The 14,840-nt window shown below is 46.9% G+C and overlaps 1 pseudogene; it reads right to left on the bottom strand.

Annotated features, from left to right (window-relative positions):
- Window positions 1-551: 551 nt before the first annotated feature.
- LOC136543025 (uncharacterized) lies at window positions 552-13,713 on the bottom strand (annotated as a pseudogene).
- Between the last annotated feature and the right edge of the window lie 1,127 nt (window positions 13,714-14,840).

The following is a 14,840-nucleotide window of genomic DNA, read 5'->3' as shown; positions in this document are numbered from 1 at the left end:
GATTTGAGTTTGGGAAATATTTTGCTTACAAAACATACAATTTTGAACTTCTTTTTCTTTTTTCCTTTTTCATGGCTGCATGTTTCAGTTTGAATTTATACGTTGGATACTTTTGGAGACAGACATTTTTTTATCGTCTCTGTTAATGAAATGGTCTATCAGCACAAATCATTTTGTAGTAGTAAAAGCTGAAAATTTATTTAGTAAAGCTAGTTTCTTCATTTAAAATAACAATAGCCCACGCTAACCGTCGGATAAAGAAAGTTGCTTATTTATGCACGTCACTGTATAGTGATAGTTGTGACATTTTTGGGGAGACTGTTTCTAGGCCCCATAAATTTATATTGATTAAATATTTTTCATAATATTACTGGATTTCAGTGTCGTATATGTAAATTCAACTTAACAGTGTCGTATATGGGCACAGAGCAGAGTCAATGAGCTCGGCGCTTCGCTCCCTGTTAGTGTCCTCTTGGATCCGGTTCGATTGGTTAGCTTTACGAAAGGAGTCCTTGCTAGTCACTAGTCTCTACTTACCCAAGTCACCATCATTAACTGCAGCAAACCTGTGGAAGTCCATGGGACAATATGTAGAATATAAGATATCATGTCTAAATTGCCGTGAAGCCGATGATGGGCAAGCTAGGCATACTTACATTTTTGTTAATTTCTGCTTCTATATACGTGGCTGCCCTGCTGGTCTGGAAGAACCAGATTGCCCCATCTGAACAATGGAATAAGATCAACAATTATTATTGATCAAGTTCGACATATATGAAACATGAATTAGAATAAATGGAATATATAAGGTAGCAGTTAAGTTAATTGAATTCCTCTTGAAAGAGTACCATTTGCTTACAGAAAAAGCTGTGAACACACAATGAGAAGGTTTATTACCTGACTTCTTCCCGATGATCTGGCCAGTCCATGATTCAAATCTGATAGCAAGAGCAACACATCATAAATAATTTCGAACATCATCAGATGACAGTCAGATTAGCACATGATAGCAGGCTGCAAGACTTATTACCTGGCGGTGTCACTAGCAGATACATGCCGTTTCCATTATGATACATGGGGATATAATATCCAGTTGGGATAGCAACAGCGGGACACAACATAGGTGATGACACAAGATGCAAATAAATTTAGGAAGGAAAATATAATATTATTACCCAACGCTGAAATATTGTAAAACATTATATATGTGTCCCGGTAGCTTAGAATTTGAGATAACCTCGAAGCTGGAATAGCATAAGTGTTATTTTCGTACCTCGCATGACGCTCCCAGCTTGTGATATAAGAAGAATGAGCAGCCTGCAGTAGGTACGATTAAACCTCTCTACTAGCACGGACTGGTGGTCAGCTGTTTACTATTGATCTTAAGTCAAGCAGTGGTAGTGAGCTTCTGCACATGTCACATACACATACACACGCATGCACTCACACACGCCCGACACGCACACACACACGACACGCACAACCACACCCACATGCACACACGCCCGAACACACACACGCACAACACGCAGACACACACTCGCGCGCACCCACACGCACAGGCGCACATACGCACACATTCACGCAGCTCCACACATAGACCCGCCCACACATGCAGCCCACCACACACGCTCGCACACACACGCACATGCACATGCGCACACACGCACGCCACGCGCTCACACACACGCGCTCACAAGCACGCACAAACACAACACACATTCACAAGCACGCACGCGCGCCCACACACAACACGAACACAAACACAAACACATATGCAGACACATATTCTATGTATTTGCTTTATCACACAATGTACATAACATGTAAACCTCTACCCAAAAACAATAGGATCATCGTATTTGCATGTTGTATAGGCAAATAAATCCCCTCAACTAGCTCGTCATACAGATACAGAGCAATTAATTCTAAGCTAGCTAGCCACGCGCAGCTCCTTGTTGATGTGCTAGTGGCTGGCGCAGGCCCTGGCGGCGCTGGCAGGAGGATTAGGGTCGCCGCCCCTGACCGTTGGTGGTCGTGGATCTCCAGCTACCTGGCGCTAGTGCTTCTGGTATGCCCTAATCTCTTCTGGGCATGGGACCTGTCTAGCTCTGCCCGGACCGATGAATACGGTGAGCCTTGTGGCTTGGAGATGATCTCCTCCAGAAAGCCTGAGTAGGAGGAGATCTTTTCCAGCTCACTGTTGAGCTGTAGACTCGAGTTTACCAATCCTCGCGTCTAGAACCCTAATCTGTAAGCAAGGCATCGACAGTGGCGGAGGACAAATACAGGTTAAGGTGTGCACCAACTATACCAATAGAGCTCCATGGCTCATTTTATTGTGAGATATAGGAAAAACACTAGAAAAAAAACACAAAATATAAAAGAGGAGAGAAAAGGAAGCACTAAAATCAAGGTGTGGCAAAGCCCTACCTAGCCATATTGAGCCCTCCGCACTAGGCGGCGAGAGAAAAAGTTATTATACTCCTCATAAGTCATAATCAATCAACAACGCACCACCTAATTGCAATCGAAAAAGGGACAACAAACGTGAGCGAGCTCGTCCGTACTTCACGCACGACGTTGCGCTCGTACACAATCGTCATCTTGAGTTCCTGAGCAGGCCGGAGAAGGTTGTTTTTCTGGGGTTGGAGCGGACGACCATGGAGGCTGTGGATAACCTTGCCTTTTGAACGACGATCCATCTCTTGTCTTAGATGGCTATGCCTATACATGTTCAACATATCAGTAAGAAACCTATTGAGTGTCTGTAGGAAACATTGCTAATTGAGCATGGTTGAATCCAAGAGCTCTCGATGTGTCCTTCGCCCTCCATGAATGGAATAGAATCTGACATTGCCTAATGGAATATACGTGGTAGTTTCGATTTTCTCAACATTACCCAAGTGTATAATAAACATACTATTCACTGTGTAACAATAAACCATAGTGCCTCCTCCAGTGAGAAATGGACCATTTCTGGCCTTTTCACAACCGTGGTCGAAACCATTGTATTTTGACCTCCAGTGTCTTTGTACTAGTGAAAATAGCTAATTTGAGTTTGGGTTATATTTTGCTTAGAAAACATAAATTTTGAACTTCTTTTTCTTTTTTTTTTCCTTTTTCATGGCTGCATGTTTCAGTTTTACACGTTGGACACTTTTGGAGACAGAGACATTTTTTTATCGTCTCTGTAAATGAAATGGTCTATCACCTCAAATCATTTTGTAGTAATAAAAGCTGAAAATTTATTTATTAGTAAAGCTAGTTTCTTAATTTTAAAAATAACAGCGGGCGACACAACATAGCTGATGAGACAAGATGCAAATAAATTTAGGAAGGAAAATATAATATTGTTACCTAACGGTGAAATGTAAAACATTATATATGTGTCGCGGATAGCTTAGAATTTGAGATAATCTTGAAGCTGGAATGGCATAAGTGTTATTCTCGTGCCTTGTGATATGAGCAGCCTTCCATGACGGACTGGTGGTCAGCTGATTACTATTGATCTTAAGTCAAGCATTGTTAGGGAGGTAGGAAAGGGTTTGAACCTGCAAGGCTATCATGTTGTTCCGTTTGTGAGCTTCTGCGCATGTCACAGATATACACGCATGCACTCACAGATATACACGCACACACGCGTGCACACACACGCACAACCACACCCACACGCACATCTCTGCGCCTGTCGACATCTCCATGGGGATTGCCGAACCTGTCTAAATCGCTATCTCTGCGCCTTGTGTCACCATCCGGTTCCTATCACGAGCGCCTCCACCGATCAATCTACCTTTGTAGGATACCCCTCGGAGGACTACCAAGAATCTTTTGTCGACAATCCCCATGGCGTCTTCAACCATTTCACCAACCTCTCCCTGAGCCGTGTCCAATTTCACGTCCCGTGCAGCCTCGGCAATGCTATTTCCAAACCACGGTGCCCAAGCTTGCAGAAGCTCAGCGTCCTCGAATCCGACAGCCGGACAATCTCTCCGACCGCGAATTGCTACAGACGCGCATTTGTCCGATGTTTGTATAGGGCCCTTGCAGCTATGTAGACCATAGGCTCAACTCTGGCGCATGTAGACCATAGGCTGAACTCCCCCAAAACACCATGTACCTGACCAACATTGGAATATAAGGGGGAGGTCGGATCCTAAGAGGGGGGAGGACGATTCCACACAGATCATTCGAGTCCTCACCGTTCCACTCGAGCTCTGCACTAAGAGTAGAGCAACCCAGAGAGAGGCACCAAGAGCTCCTCCACTGTCTTCATCTTCCTCCTCTCCAACGAGGGGGAAGGCTCCACCAGCGGCGAGATGACCCTAGGATTAGCACTGAGCGATTCCCTACCAAATCTCTCTCTTTCTCATGTACGCTCTGTTACAACGACAATGCTATTTAGCAAAGAATTTGGTCACCTACAGAGAAACCAGAGCAGAGCACGCCGGGGACCAGGAGGCTTGAGAGCAAAGCATGCCGGGGACCAAGGAGGATAGCTGAGCACGTCGGCGATCTCCTGTAGGTCGAGATGGCGAAGGACAGTCGGAGCACGCCTGGGCCAACGCCAGCGTTGAGCCCACTCCCAGCCGCCGCCCGCTACAACAGCACGCCCCTCCGGCCTACCGCCTACAACAGTAGCACGCCCCTCTGCCGCCACCAGCCTACGCGGAGCGCGGCCTCCGCCCTCCACCCACCGGCGTGGCATGACCCTCCGCCCGTCAATGAGCTCCTCATTCGTCAAAGCCATAGGCCTGCGTCGCGCGCGACCACGGCCGGCGCTGCCTACATGAGAGCCGCAGGAGCCCACAACCACCGCACGCTTGAGCTAGCTGACTGAGGTGACCTCCCTTTGCCCATTAGCACGTGCCGACGGCTAAGTCCATAGGCCAAGTACTACAGACGTGCGTACGGAACACACATCTGCACAAATTACAGACACGTATAGAGCAGGACGCATCTGATCCAAGTACGAACACTACAGAGGCGTGTTCACAACACGGGTCTGAAAGCTATACGCATTGTAATAGGGCAAAAGATATAGACGCATGTTCACAACACGCATCTGTAACATAACACACGTCTGTTAATATGTGATATTATTACACATGCATGTCCCGTACGTGCGTCTGTAATATGTTATCCAAATACAGACGCATGTTTCCGTACGGGCGTCTGTGGAATTTCAACTCGTTATCCGAGACTCGGAAAACACAACACGCGTCTGTAATATTTGATGCAGCTACAGATGCGTGTTACAGAAGCCTGTAGTGTTAGCACAGACGAGTTTTACTGACATGCGTCTATAGTAAGCTCTTATTATAGACGTGTGTTGACCTTGCTGGACCGGTGACCCCGCCGGCGACTTACTACAGAAGGCGCGTCTGTAAACTCGCATCATGCCGCTTTTGTGCGGCGTTTGTAGGAGCCGCTTGTGGATATGTGCCTTTTTTATGTAGTGCCACACAACCAACTTACTCCAAAGTCCAAACCTGTGCTGTGCAGGAGTAGATTTCACTTCATATGCATGCATGGTTGTGCAGAATTTTCGGCATTGACTTGGCTAGTGAGGCGCTGACTAAGATCAGTCTTGACTCTCTTGTGGCATGCATGCATGTGCACAGGACAGCAGGGAAGAGGGAACCGCAAAGCTCACGATCTAAGAACATACACTGCACGGTGCTCAAGGAAGGAGAGGATACATACTTTTGTAGTAAACGTAGTTACAACGTTACAGGTGCAACTACGTATACGTAGTACGTACGTAAACTACTGTACTCAAGTTGAATGCTTACGTAGTACTGTATTGTATGTATGTCGAAATGGAGGCTAGGACGATGCAACGCTGCTAAGCATGGATGCATGCAAAAACACAAGCACCAAAATGACTAGCAAAGCAATAATATACTTCCCCTGTCCCAAAATAGTATCGCTATGGAGTTTATGCTGGTTAAACTTCTTAAGTTTGACTAATTTTATAGAAAATATAAGTACATTTTCAAATAAGTATATTACGGAAACATATCATTTATTTATTTAACGATACTAATTATTTATGCACTATAAATATTAATATTTTTTTATATATTTGGTCAAACTGAAAAAAATGTTTGATTTCTTGGGAAGTAAGAAATGCCACTTTTTATCGGATGGAGAGAGTATATATCAAGCAAGTGTATTATTTCATGATTTCAATCTTGGACTAAATGTGGGAATTAGTGCGGCCTCAGCTAATTATTAAGCCTAAGCACACCGATTCGGCTGAAGATGTCAACCATAGCATCGGACACCCACGTCGTCTGATCCTCAGTTATAGAAGTCAACTGTGTAATTTGTCAAGCGAACACTCAGTAAATTCAAGTGAACGCTTCCGGTCGAAATTCAGTGGGCATGCATATATACTAGTATAAGTAGTTTACTGAAACTGAAGCTAGGGAAACTAAGGTCGTGATTGGTAGGCTGGTTCCTGCTTTAAAGTCAGCTCCGTAGTGATCAGTTGTCTGGCAGCATGCAAAATGCTCCTTCGGCTTCGGGCCTGGCCCTAAGTAAACCAGCTAGAAACTGTTTCCGTTTCTTCTATGCGGGGCCGTGTGAGAGAGAGAGCGAGCGCAGATACAAGCCAGTAAGCAGGAAACCAAACAACTGATATGCCTCATCTATTATATACTCGTACAATCAACCAAACATGAGTTGCATACAGCAGGCTTGGCCTAGCTCAACCAGGCCCATAGGAGCGAGCCGGACTCATCTGATCATTGAACCAAAATCACACCCTAGTTTACTAAAACTGAATCATATACTAGATTGAGGCTTGGAGCCCGGGTAGACTTGTTCACGTGTAACTGAAAACTGAAAAACTGACACACGGAAAAAGAAAAGCATAGCCATTTTACACGAAATTATATCGCATCGCCTGCTGCAGAAACTAAGACTTGTTATATACGTCTAGCAATGTCTGCAGCAGGCACATGATCAATAATGAGACTTAATTAGCTAAGTACTAGTAAATTGACATGTGTACTGTACCTCCATCAAAAAGCAGTGTTTCAGGTTCAGAAAATGTTCTCTCTTCTATTTATTTGCACAGGTCTGTAGGATGCAATCATACATGACCCTATATTGAATGGATTCTGCAGAAACCAGAAAATGTTTCTTCTGTTTTTTTTCCCAGTATGACTATGACACCACTCGCTGCCAATGCAAGCTGTATGACTGACAAAGGGCTTTCCTGTCTTCCTTATAGATCAAATCCCCAAGGAGCAAGAAAGAGGAGATAGCGCGATGAGATATACTATGGTCACAACAATTGCATAGCTGAATGTAAAAAGACAAAATATGATGAACTCTTTCTTTCCTTCAACTGCACAACTTAAATTAAACATACTTAATGCCATGAGAACCTATTTTTTTACTCAACCATCAAACAGTAGCAGGATCATGTTCATGGATGGATCATTGCATCTTCATGGTAGTGACAGTTTGCCCTTATAGCAAGATCTGAAAAGATACAATCCATTAGTTTGATGTTTGCAAATATTTGATATGTGTGCTGCTAAATGATTATATGGCTTGGTACTTCTGCATCACATGGCCTACAAGTTAATACAACTTAATATATCTTTAAGTTCCTATAGATATGTTGATAGTATATCACCAAAATAGTTAAAAATCTATACACCACCATGGAATTCCGATTGACCTTACATTCCCAAAAGATTATTTACAAGTCACAGCTTAAAAAATATATAGGTGACAGTAATTTGTATTGTTTCACATCCTATTGCTCCGGTTTATGACTACTTGACAGAAGTAAATGAACTTTTGGACATAACTATAACATAAAAATTGTAAAACAGAGGTATAAATAAAGAGTGCCACAAAGCTACTATATATACCTTGGAGTGTAGAAGCTCGTGTAAGGCAAGATGAGGTCGAACCGTTCGCCCTCTCTTTCGCCAACCTTTCTCACTTTCTTTGACTTGAGGTTGAGTGTGAAGATTTCAGTAGATATGTTAACGAAAATAGTATTTGTGCCCTCGGCGAAGCCAACCACTTGATATGACTTGTATGGTACATGACTTGGGAGCAGCGTTCCAAGCTTCATAACCTTGTGTTTCACCCACCCATCGATGCCGTTCGTAACATCTTGTCGTGACCACATATGGATGCAATTGTCGTCAGACAGGGTGGCAAGTCCCAGCCCTCCATCCTCTGTCTTCATGAGAACTGCCCTAGACATACCTCGTGGCATGTTGATCTCAGATAGCCAATGTGTACACAGGTCATACTTGAGGATGCTTGTGGTATATTCAAAGGGGAAGTATACGACATCTCCAATAAGAAGATTGGGTTTGCGACCACTTCTGGAGGGGTAGTAGCTGGAGTACGTTGACAGTGATCTGATTGGGGGTGGGAGCGCTCCATGCACCGGTCAGTGATGAGTAACTGTATGCACATGCGAATATAGGGCTGAGAAGGTTGGTCTCTACAAAGACCACACGGAACGGACCACCGTGGCAATCGAGGTGGTCGCAGCCGTCCTTGGCACACAGCACCGCCCCTGTGTAGTTGTAGGACGAGTAGGAGGGGTACCTATCAGAGGGCAATCTCAGGTGCTGTTGGCTGCTGGTGATGGGGTCCCAGACGACGAGTCTCCTCTTTGACGCGTCCCTGAAGTGGATCAGCACGCAGTCGTGGCGGCTGTCAAGGGCGACCCAGCAGTTCTAGTCGACTGCAGGCATGCGAATGGGGGAGGGGATGCAAGTCGTCGCAGGGACGAATTGCATGGATGAGGCGTCGGAGTAGCGGTTCTGGATGTAGCCGTGCGGTGGCGGCGCTCCATGGAATCCGCGGCAGCGGCGCAGGAAGCAGTCCCGGTCGGAGATGTTGCGGCGCCAGGCCTTGCAGAAGAGGCTGGCGTGGACTAGGCGCACTGGCTCGTCTGCGAGGACGTGCACGAGGATCTCTTGGATGAGCTCCTCCGGCAACGAAGACGCCATGCAGGTGGTCACTGGGTTCGATCTTGGATGCTATGGAAGTATGGAACGGATCAGAGGAATTCAAACAATAGCATGGCACGTATGTACGGACTCCATGCAAGTCGTTGCTAGATATATGGCACAAAATTCTGAGCAACAAGTACCTACATGTTACGACACTACTTAGCAATTCACTGGTTTAGAACGAATTCAACATGAAGAGTGAGTGGGTTTAGGATACATCGAGCAGCACTCGCCATCGCTCCGGACGCAGCCGGCCGGTTCGTTTCCGTGTCGTTCTCCCCCTCCCCTCTGCTTCCCCCTTCTCAGATAACATCTCCCACTAGCCGACTCCGCACGCTAGACTACGGCTTCGTCCAACTTGGGCCGAGATACTTGCTGTTGGGTTGGACCTTCCTCTTGGGCCTTTCTGGCTGTATTGCGTCCTGGTTTGTTTCTCCACCACCATTAGCTTCGCCATCATCAGTGCCTCCCTCAGGTTCAGGTTAGACGCCGGCTTCATCGTGACATTCCTCCCTTCTTGAGAACCGGCTTGTCCCCAAGCCGGTGCCGCCGGAAAGATCAGCTTCAAAGCTTGTTCATCCTCCCAGGTAGCCAGATGAGCCTAATGTTAGGAAAGCACCTGCATTCTTCAAGCAAGATCACGCCGCCATGCTCAAGACTACAGAAGATGGTAACCCGGGATTGGCTCTCATTCAGCAGTCCAAGCTCGTCCTGTGATCAAGGGAGGCTCTACATCGACTCGATAGCAGGAAGGAGGATGCTGGATGGGCACAGAGCAGATTCATTGAGCTCGGCGCTTCGCTCCCTGTTAATGTCCTCTTGGATCCGGCTCGATTGGTTGGCTTTACGAAAGGAGTCCTTCCTAGTCACTAGTCTCTACTTACCCAAGTCACCATCATTAACTGCAGGAAACCTGTGGAAGTCCATGGGACAATATGTAGAATATAAGATATCATGTCTAAATTGCCGTGAAGCCAATGATGGGCAAGCTAGGCATACTTACATTTTTGTTAATTTCTGCTTCTATGTGGCGGCCCTGCTGGTCTGGAAGAACCAGATTGCCCCATCTGAACAAAGGAATAAGATCAACAATTATTATTGATCAAGTTCGACATAAATGAAACATGAATCAGAATAAATGGAATAAGGTAGCAGTTAAGTTAATTGAATCAATTTTCCTCTTGAAAGAGTGTCATTTGCTTACAGAAAAAAGCTGTGAACACATGATGAGAAGGTTTATTACCTGACTTCTTCCCGATGGTCTGGCCAGTCCATGATTCAAATCTGATAGCAAGAGCAGCACATCATAAATAATTTCGAACATCATCACATGACAGTCAGATTAGCACAAGATAGCAGGCTGGAAGACTTGTTACCTGATGGTGGCACTGGCAGATACATGCCGTTTCCATTATGATACATTGGGATATAATATCCAGCTGGGATAGCAACAGCGGGTGACACAACATAGCACAGCCGCACACACAGACTTCCACGTACCCCCACACAAAGAGGCGCCCACACATGCACCCCACCACACACGCGCGCACACACACTGACGCACAAGCAATGCGCACGCACAACACACGCGCGCGCACACTCGCACACCCACACGCACACATGCCCGAATACACACACAACGTTAGCACCCTGGGAACGGGAATATGACCCACGTTCCCGTTCTCATGTTCCACGTTCCGGGAACGTCTACGTTCTGAAAATACGAATGTTCCCTTTTCCCACGTTATAAAATGATACCTAAGTTCCCATTCCCGTTCCGAGAACTCGGACGGGAACTGGAACATGGCTGCTAAGCACACAACACACCCGCACCACGCACACGCACCCGTGCACACGCACAACACATATGTGCATGCACAGACACAAGAGACACACACACGCAAGCTAGTACTCGTACCAGGAAGCTTTTTTTCAAGGGGGAAAAATCACAACACTATACCACAGCCCAAACTAGCGTCGGACATAGGGTCGGTAAAAATACGAAAATACCGATGGACCATCGGTCAGTAAAGATTTCGCTATTTCTACTTCTCTTACTTTTTGGCCTCCAAATACATTGATACTGACCTATCGAAAGTTAAATGATGATACCCGACCCAAGGAGACAAATCGACAATTTCAGGTTAGTCAAGGCCAGTACATAAAGAAGTGTTTGAAGTGTTATCCGGGCAAAATGTTCAGATGAGTAGATGACACCAACAAAACTTCCCTGTGAGCAACAGCTCCTGGTCATCTCGGCATCTCGCAGTGTGTCATCAGTATCTCATGCACTGCGTGCGGTCGCGCGAGCGCGTGCATTCGTAATTGCATGACTATGGACTATAGTCTATGGATCTATGGGTTGGAGAGGCAACACGCCAAGTACGGCCGGCCGGCCGGGATTTGCAGGATGGGAATGGGATGGACATGGTCGTCTCTAGCTAGCTCACTGCTCACCTGCAGCTTGAAGCGCCGGAACTTCTTTGTACAAAAGTTCATGTCTGGGCGCGGCGGCATCCGGCCGCGCAGATGGCGGATCTCGCGGGACATCAGCTTGCTCACGGTGTTGCGGCCACCCAGCAGCTCCCGGTGCAGCGCCCTTCCATCTGACGCGGGCACGGGCCGGGAGAAACGTGCGTGGCCATTGGAGCCAGTGACCTGCGATCATTCGTTATCAACATCGTCGACCTCGACGGCGCCGCCTTCATGGCGTAGCGCGTTCCCGCGTCTTCCAATTGCCCTCTCTCGCAGTCGCAGGTGTGAGTCGGGTAGGGACTCGGGATTGCGGCGCGGGTGGCGGCTGTGGATGGTTGGTGAGAGGGATTATTCCTTGGGTTTTGGTGAGTGAGAGAGGGGGAGGAATATATGGGTGCCCGGTTTAGGCAATTACTAGTAAGTTGAGGTCGAGAGTGGGCTGGATGTCTGTCATCAATTGAAAGTTGAACAAAAAGCGGCCCGCGGTCGGATGTCACCGGTTGGTTGATGTAGACATCTAGTCATCTCGAGGTCTAGACATCTAGTGTAGTAGGTGGTGGCGTGTGGCCACGACGAAATATGCCGTGGTATCCTCTCGGTAAACATATCCATTGAAAATTTGAACAGCTTTCCTGCAGTAGTAAACCTGCCGGCAGGATCGATCTCATCCGGGGTTCCTGACCGATCCGTATTCGGAAATAATAAGCATATCGATCACACAGTGAATCGTAGCTAGGGTTCGCACCTACCTCGATGTCACAGTTGATGACGTGAGTGCTCTGCTGATTGCTGACTTCTTGCTGCTGCCCAGGTTTCTGACTTGTGCAGATATTGTAGCATATCCAATTGTGTAATACTCAGCTTAAAAACCTATTCTATGTAGACACATATTCTATGTACTTAGTTTATCATCGTATTTGCATGTTGTACATACATGTTCATGAGACATATCAGTAAGAAACCTATATTGAGTGTCTCTAGGAACATTGCTCATTGAGAATGGTTGAATCCAAGAACTCTCAAGGTGCGTCCTTCGCCCTCCATGAATGGAATAGAATCTAACAGTACCTAATGAAAATGTATTGCATTAAATGATTTTCTCAACATTACACGCGTGCACACACACGCACAACCACACCCACACGCACACATGCCCGAATACACACACACAACACGCACACACGCGCGCGCACACGCACAAGCACACCAACATGCACACACGCCCAAACACACACACGCACAACGCGCAGACACACACGCGCGCGCACACGCACAAGCACACCAACATGCACACACGCCCAAACACACACACGCACAACGCGCAGACACACACACGCACGCACCCACATGCACAGCCGCACACACACACACATCCACGCACCCCCACACATAGACGCGCCGACACATGCACCCCACCACACACGCGCAGACACACAGACACACCTGCACAACGCACGCGCATGCACACCCACACAACACATGTGCACGCACAGACACAAGACACACACACACAAGCACGCACGCACGCCCACGCACAAACACAAACACACATGCAGACACATTCTATGTACTTGCTTTATCACACAATGTACATAACATGTAAACCTCTACACAAAAATAATAGGATCATCGTATTTGCATGTTGTATAGTCGAATAAATTACTCAACTAGCTCGCATACAGATACAGCGCAATTAATTCTAAGCTAGCTAGCCGCGCCGAGCTCCTCTTGCTGATGCGATAGTTGCTGGCACCGGCACTGACGGCGCCGGCAAGAGGATTAGGGGCACCGCCCTGACCGTTGTGGTTGTGGATCTCCATCTCCAGCTGCTGGCGCTGAAGCTTCTGGTACACCCTATCTCTCTTGGCGCCGGCCCTGTCTCGCTCTGCCCGCACCGAAGAACACAGTGAGCCTTGTGGCTTGGGGATGATCTCCTCCAGCAAGCCAGCGCAGGAGGAGATCTTTTCCTACTCACTGTTGAGCTGGAGCTCGAGTTTACCAATCTTCGCGTCTAGAACCTTAATCTACAAGCAGGCGTCGAGAGAAAAAGTTATTATACTCCTCATAAGTCATAATAGATCAACGACGGACCACCTAATGCAATCGAAAAAGGGACAACAAACGTGAGCAAGCTCTTACGTACTTCACGCACGATGTTGCGCTCGTACACAATCGTCGTCTTGAGTTCCTGAGCAGGCCGGAGAATGTCATTTTTCTGGGGTGGAGCGGCGGCCATGGCTGCTGTGGATAACCTTGCATTTTGAACGACGATCGATCTCTTGTCTTAGATGGCTATGCCTATACATGTTCATGAGACATATCAGTAAGAAACCTATTCAGTGTCTGTAGGAACATTGCTAATTGAGCATGGTTGAATCCAAGAGCTCTCGATGCGTCCTTCGCCCTCCATGAATGGAATAGAATCTGACATTGCCTAATGAAAATATATTGGTAGTTTTGATTTTCTCAACATTACCCAAGTGTATAATAACATAATATTCACTGTGTAACAATAAACCACAGTGCCTCCTCCAGTGAGAATGGACCATTTCTGGCCTTTGCCCGAAGCTTAACTACTAGGGCAAATTCCTTCCTGAAAACTTCTTTACAGCGAAGAATAGAGTGAGGGATGCCTCTGAAGATCACGTCATTATGGATCATCCAAATAGACCAGCACATGGTCACAATAATTTCCATAGAAAAGGGTTGACGAAGCTGCATCTCAGGTTTTCAACAATCACACAAGGGGCAGAAGTAGGTGGGGTGAAGGGAGACGATGTCGCCGAGGACGCCATCGGGGAGGTTGCTGATCCTGTCGGTGAGGCGTTGTTGCTCCTCCAGTCTCCTCTTTTTGGCCCTGGTGACCATCCACATGGCCATGGCGCGGCACGCGAGACGGATGGTGGCGCGGTGGATGGTGGAGTGGAGATCGGGAATTCGAGGCTGGGAGCGCTATAGGATGTCGATCGAGCGGCCAGGCAGGTTTTTCGATATATACATGTATATGTCTACATGATACTCCAATACATAGGTCATTCAGGGCTGGGCGCACTTCAATTTGATCTCGCAACCTCAACAATCTTCAGTCAATTCAGTTTTGTCAGAAAAGAAAAGCCAGCAGTTCTGTACGACTGCTTGGGAGAAGTTACTGTAATTCATTCCTTCAGTCAAATTAAAGTCGAGATCAAGAATACAGCGTAGCCATACCCACAGAGAAGCCACTGATCGAGCTGGTCTATGTACTGCGCGAGCGAGGATGGCCATGAATGCCCCTGTCGCGCGCGCATTTCGAGCGGCCAGGCAGGTTGTTCCATATTTACATACATACATGATAATACATAGCGCCGGTGGTAGAGGAAATCA

Source organism: Miscanthus floridulus, chromosome 3 (genome assembly GCF_019320115.1).
Source record: "Miscanthus floridulus cultivar M001 chromosome 3, ASM1932011v1, whole genome shotgun sequence".
In the NCBI taxonomy this organism is placed as follows: domain Eukaryota; kingdom Viridiplantae; phylum Streptophyta; class Magnoliopsida; order Poales; family Poaceae; genus Miscanthus; species Miscanthus floridulus.
This window is presented reverse-complemented; position numbering and strand designations above follow the sequence as displayed.